Genomic DNA, 5,648 nt, shown 5'->3' with positions numbered 1-5,648 from the left:
GCCTGACGGGGGCGGGCCGAGAAGGGGGAAGACCCCGCCTGCCCCTGGCTGGACGGCGGCTCGGAGGAGACAAAAGCAGCAAAGAGCGCTGAGTACAGCGCAGCCCTGAGAGGACCAAGTCTCTGCATGGCTACTCAGAAGTAAGTGCCATGCATAGGATTGGGCCCTGAGGCTGCCATCCTAGCCACGCTTTCCTGGGAATAAGCCTATGGACTACAATGGGAAACGAGACTACGGTAGCTGAGAGGAGCCGAAAAGCATCAGGCGACCGCAAAACTGTTCCCCGCGCGAATGAGTGCGACGGCGGCCCGGAGAGGGCAAACTTGTTGAGATGCTGAAGGCGGGGCTTGCGGGGGCGGGGCCTGCTAAGCCTTTCTGTGACGCTAGGAGAGGAAAGAAAGGCAGGGAGACATGCGGGATCATAGATAGAGTCCTAGAGAGGCGCCGTGAGTGGGAGGCGGGACTTCCTGGTGACTTTGGACAGGTGTGTGTGAGCCTTACAGAGGAGAGGAGGGGCGGTGGCGTAGCTAGAGGGGGCAAAGCTCTCAGTCCTGCAGGTAGCCTCAAGGAGCGTGAAAGGGGCCCCTTTGGAGCTGGTCCAGGTGGGGGGAGCAAAACAGAGCCCTGCAGAGGGGAGGAGGGAGAGGGGCCCCTCGCACTCTGCGGTGAGGCTCCTTCAGGACTGAGCATGAACTGGAGGTTGTCCATGACTTTGTGTACCTTGGCTCAACGATCTCCGACACTCTTTCTCTCGATACCGAGCTAAACAAGCGCATCGGTAAAGCAGCTACCACGTTTTCCAGACTCACAAAGAGAGTCTGGTCCAACAAGAAGCTGACGGAACATACCAAGATCCAGGTCTACAGAGCTTGCGTCCTGAGTACACTTCTGTACTGCAGCGAGTCATGGACTCTTCGCTCACAACAGGAGAGGAAACTGAGCGCTTTCCACATGCGCTGCCTCCGACGCATCCTCGGCATCACCTGGCAGGACAAAGTTCCAAACAACACAGTCCTGGGACGTGCTGGAATCCCTAGCATGTATTCACTGCTGAAACAGAGACGCCTGCGTTGGCTTGGTCATGTCGTGAGAATGGATGATGGCCGGATCCCAAAGGATCTCCTCTATGGAGAACTCGTGCAAGGAAAGCACCCTACAGGTAGACCACAGCTGCGATACAAGGACATCTGCAAGAGGGATCTGAAGGCCTTAGGGATGGACCTCAACAAGTGGGAAACCCTGGCCTCTGAGCGGCCCGCTTGGAGGCAGGCTGTGCAGCATGGCCTTTCCCAGTTTGAAGAGACACTTGGCCAACAGTCTGAGGCTAAGAGGCAAAGAAGGAAGGCCCATAGCCAGGGCGACAGACCAGGGACAGACTGCACTTGCTCCCGGTGTGGAAGGGATTGTCACTCCCGGATTGGCCTTTTCAGCCACACTAGACGCTGTGCCAGAACCACCTTTCAGAGCGCGATACCATAGTCTTTCGAGACTGAAGGTTGCCAATACAATACAATACAAGATATTCATACTGTGTAGCCCAGTGCTTCTCAACCTTTGTTCTACCAGCTCCATGCACTGGATGGGGAGCTCCGTGCAGTGCAGGTGAGGGAGAGCCCCCCCACCGGAGTCCTTCGAAAAGCACCTCTGCCATGGGAGGCACCCAAGCACCCACAGCCCACCCACTCTGCAGGTGAGGCAGGGCCTCCCCACTGGCGTCCTTCAAAAAGCACCGCTGCCGTGAGAGGCACCCAGCTGTGCCAGATCCCTCAGCTACAGCTCTGTACCATGTTCAGTGTCATCAGAAACAAAACTGTTTGCTCATACATGGGCTTTGGGAGCTTGATTGAGTACCTGAATTCAGGATGTGAAACTTCCCCCCATATTAAGTGCCTGTAAAGGCAGATTTAAATAAATTTATTTCACCCTTTCAAAAGCATTTTGTCCATCAAGAATGATTACACAGGCCTACAAAATTGAGGGTCAATAAAGGTTTTCCCGAACTTTATGGTGGTTTGATATGAATTTGGGGTGCCGATTCCAAAAATGGCATCCGTTTTGCCCCATCACGTCTAGTTTTGGAGACACAGCATAGCCTCATTAGTGAATGGTTCAAGCAGCTTCCTCATGAGGAAGCCATGGTGTAGGCTTGAGGAAGCTGCTTGAATTTTTCACTAAAGAGGCTATGCCGTGTCTCCAAAACTAGACGTGATAGGGCAAAATGGATGCCATTTTTGGAATCGGCACCCCAAATATACCCAGGAATTGGTGTAACATTTAAGGAAGCAAAATGTGTGTTGGCCTGTGTAATTACTCCCTATGAATCTGTTTGCTGGAGTTCTCTATTATCCTAATCAGACATTTTATATTAGTAGACATCTTTCTTCCAGGTATAAAGCCTTTCAAATCCTTGAGTTTATACAACAGTATAGCTCTGCTTAACCCATTTGCTAAAATTGTCGAATTTTACAGTCTTGGTTCATCAGAGCTATTCGGTGTTATGACTTCTGATTGCACATTTCCCCTCTGGTTTAGGTATTAATTCAAGAGTAGCATCTTTCCACATCTTTGGTATACAAGCTATTGTCATACACTCTCTTATGGTGAAGTGAAGGGGTCCCAAGATGGTATCTAATTTTTGTTTGAGCTGGTAAACTGTGTGGTCCTGATAGTTTATTGCTTTTAAATCTCTTTTAATTTCCATCATTTATGTCCATGTTGTGGGGTGGGATGAGAGATCATAAGTTACAACAGCCCTGTAATGTAGTCCACTGCATTTATCTCTGCATTTGCAGGGCTTTCAATAGGCTGAAGCTTGCAACGAAATTGTTTTCTCCCTACATTGCAGATGAGGTTTGTGGGATGGGGTGAGAAAGCAGCTTATGGCAACCTTCACCTTCTGCCTGTGGGCTTCTTGGAGACATCTGGTGGATGCTGTGGGAAGCGGAACACAAGACGCTGTGGACCTTAGATATGATGATTCTGCAGGGCTCTTAGGTTTCTTCTCCAGGAGAGGGCGCTTCAAGTCAACACTGTAGTATTTTTCTCAACCCTCCCACCACCACACCACACAATGCACTGGAAGCCTTAGAAGCCTTTTTTGGTCCATCTTCCTTTGGAGTAAGTCCTGCTCCCCCAAACCTGCTATACCCCCAACTCCACCCATCTTCTTTTCCTTTTTTAAATTTCTTTTGCTCCTCCACTCACAGTATTCCAGAAATATATATGTTGCTTGAACCATTCACTAAAGAGGCTATATATTTTGCTACTATATATCCCTGCATTACAATCTCTGCGCATGAACTGGAGGTTGTCCATGACTTTGTGTACCTTGGCTCAACTATCTCCGACACGCTTTCCCTTAATACCGAGCTAAACAAGCGCATCGGTAAAGCAGCTACCACGTTTTCCAGACTCACCAAGAGAGTCTGGTCCAACAAGAAGCTGACGGAACATACCAATATCCAGGTCTACAGAGCTTGCGTCCTGAGTACACTTCTGTACTGCAGCGAGTCATGGACTCTTCGCTCACAACAGGAGAGGAAACTGAACGCTTTCCACATGCACTGCCTCCGATGCATCCTTGGCATCACCTGGCAGGACAAAGTTCCAAACAACATAGTCCTGGAACGAGCTGGAATCCCTAGCATGTATGCAGTGCTGAAACAGAGATGCCTGCATTGGCTCGGTCATGTTGTGAGAATGGATGATGGCCGGATCCCAAAGGATCTCCTCTATGGTGAACTCGTGCAAGGAAAGCGCCCTACAGGTAGACCACAGCTGCAATACAAGGACATCTGCAAGAGGGATCTGAAGGCCTTAGGAGTGGACCTCAACAGGTGGGAAACCCTGGCCTCTGAGCGGCCCGCTTGGAGGCAGGCTGTGCAGCATGGCCTTTCCCAGTTTGAAGAGACACTTGGCCAACAGTCTGAGGCTAAGAGGCAAAGAAGGAAAGCCCATAGCCAGGGAGACAGACCAGGGACAGACTGCACTTGCTCCCAGTGTGGAAGGGACTGTCACTCCCGAATTGGCCTTTTCAGCCACACTAGACGCAGTTCCAGAACCACCATTCAGAACACGATACCATAGTCTTTCGAGACTGAAGGTTGCCAACAGAAATATATGGTTGGTGGCATGGCTCCATGCCACTGGCCACAGTTGCAAGCGTGCCATAAGGCACATTTGTGGGGCTCTCCGCCAGGCTCCCACTGGTGCTACCCCAGTGCCGGCCAGTGCTGGGCTAGCGCCAGGCGGTGGCCCAAGTTTTGTGGCTCTGCAGTCTCCCAGACTGCCAGGCTGCGGAATGGGAAGCGGGGGTGTGGACAGGGGCATGGGGGAGGAGTTCTGGGGAGGGGAGAGGCCGGTCTGGGTGGGCTGGAGGCGTGCCCGGAGGAAGATCCACAGAGCTGAGCTATGCAGGATCCAGGGTGCTCATGGAGGGCTGCGTGCCCTACAAGCGCCTTTACTAAAAGGCGCGTGCCACAAGCGCCTTTACTAAAGTGAGTAGCCCCATTGCAGGGCTGCTTACCTTACTCAGGGGAAGGGGATGAATGTCCCCTTCTCCCGAGAAGCCTCCGGCGCAGGATTTGGCAGCAGCCCTTTTCGGTGCCACCGAGCCTGGGCGCTCCGGGCAGCTCAGGATTGGGCTGCCCGGTACCAATTCTGATTTATTTCATTTTTAGCTCACTTTTATCTCCTATAGAGGTCAAGGCAATGTACATGGTTCTCCACCTCCTCCCCTTCTTCCCCCCCAAAAATTATCCTCAAAAGAACTTAAGAAGTAGTTTAGCCTAAGACAGGGGTGTCAAACCCGTTTCATTACGAGGGCCAAACAGCATTCATGATGCCTGCTAAGGGCTGGAGGTGATGTCATTAGGCAGGAAGTGATGTCATTAAGCAGGTCATAACCAAAAATAAGCACTTTTTTCTCACTTAGAAACTCATTAACTACAAATGACAGAAGAGAACATATGCAAATCTGGATCATATTTCAAGATATGGGAGAGCCCAATTTTCATGTGGGCTGCCCTTTCAGCAGTAACACCTCAGCACTACTCAGCAGATGAGAGCTTGAAGACCGGATGAAAAGCTTCCGCAGGTCGCATCTGGCACCTGGGCCTTATGTTTGACACCCCTGGCCTAAGAGATAGTGATTCATCCAGGGTCTTCTAGTGAGCTTCATGGCTGTGAGGAATTTGAACCTGAGACTCTCTGGTCCTCAAACATCACACCACTAGATACAAACAGGCTGGCTGTCTATTTTTACAAAAGTATCATCTCCTTGACTATGACATTGTTGCATGTTGCCAAGCATTAAGAAGTTTCTAGGTGTGTACTGTTTAGGTTTTGTTTATTTGGGAGGAGAGAGAGTAATGGAGGTTTATGGAGTTTTGGTAAGTTATTTGTTTGATCAACAAATACAGGTGGGGCCTCGCTATCCTCAGGGGATCCGTGCTTGGACCCCTTGCAGAGACCAAAAATAATGGATAAGCAAATCCACAATTTTCTGTTCCATAAGCCCTCTGAAGGGGACCGGAGCAGCTCAGGTCCTCTCTGGAGGGCTTTCTGAAGCCTGCAGAGGTTACACACATCCACCTGCAGGCTTCAGAATGAGTCTGGTGGGGAGGCCATTCTCCGGTGGGAATGGTTTC

This window comes from Tiliqua scincoides, chromosome 8 (genome assembly GCF_035046505.1).
Source record: "Tiliqua scincoides isolate rTilSci1 chromosome 8, rTilSci1.hap2, whole genome shotgun sequence".
Classification (NCBI taxonomy): Eukaryota; Metazoa; Chordata; class Lepidosauria; order Squamata; family Scincidae; genus Tiliqua; species Tiliqua scincoides.
Note: the sequence above shows the minus strand (reverse complement) of the source record.